Here is a 966-nt window from a genome sequence, read left to right on the forward strand (position 1 = left end):
TTCCAGCCTTTCCAGGCCCCCAGCACGAGGAGCAGGCTGGGTGCCGGCTCCAGCCCTGACCCCCTCATCTTCTCACAGCCATGGGGAGGCTTCCAGCCTTTCCAGGCCCCCAGCACGAGGAGCAGGCTGGGTGCCGGCTCCAGCCCTGACCCCCTCCTCTTCTCACAGCCACGGGGAGGCTTCCAGCCTTTCCAGGCCCCCAGCACGAGGAGCAGGCTGGGTGCCGGCTCCAGCCCTGACCCCCTCCTCTTCTTCTAGCAGCCACAGGCAGGCGTCTGGCCTTTCCAGGCCCCCCAGCCTGCTACTCGTGCTGGGTGCTGGCTCCAGCCCTGACCCCCTCCTCTTCTTCTAGCAACCACAGGCAGGCGTCTGGCCTTTCCAGGCCCCCCAGCCTGCTACTCGTGCTGGGTGCTGGCTCCATCCCTGACCCCCTCCTCTTCTTCTAGCAGCCACAGGGAGTCTTCTGGCCTTTCCAGGCCCCCCAGCCTGCTACTCGTGCTGGGTGCTGGCTCCAGCCCTGACCCCCTCGTCTTCTTCTAGCAGCCACAGGGAGGCTTCTGGCCTTTCCAGGCCCCCCAGCCTGCTACTCGTGCTGGGTGCTGGCTCCAGCCCTGACCCCCTCCTCTTCTTCTAGCAGCCACAGGGAGGCTTCTGGCCTTTCCAGGCCCCCCAGCCTGCTTCTCGTGCTGGGTGCTGGCTCCAGCCCTGACCCCCTCGTCTTCTTCTAGCAGCCACAGGGAGGCTTCTGGCCTTTCCAGGCCCCCCAGCCTGCTACTCGTGCTGGGTGCTGGCTCCAGCCCTGAGCCCCTCGTCTTCTTCTAGCAGCCACAGGCAGGCGTCTGGCCTTTCCAGGCCCCCCAGCCTGCTACTCGTACTGGGGGCTGGCTCCAGGCCTGACCCCCTGGCCTTCTCACAGCCGTGGGGAGGCTTCCGGCCTTTTCCAGGCCCCCAGCATGAGGAGCAGGC

Source organism: Chaetodon auriga, unplaced genomic scaffold (genome assembly GCF_051107435.1).
Source record: "Chaetodon auriga isolate fChaAug3 unplaced genomic scaffold, fChaAug3.hap1 Scaffold_155, whole genome shotgun sequence".
NCBI lineage: Eukaryota > Metazoa > Chordata > Actinopteri > Chaetodontiformes > Chaetodontidae > Chaetodon > Chaetodon auriga.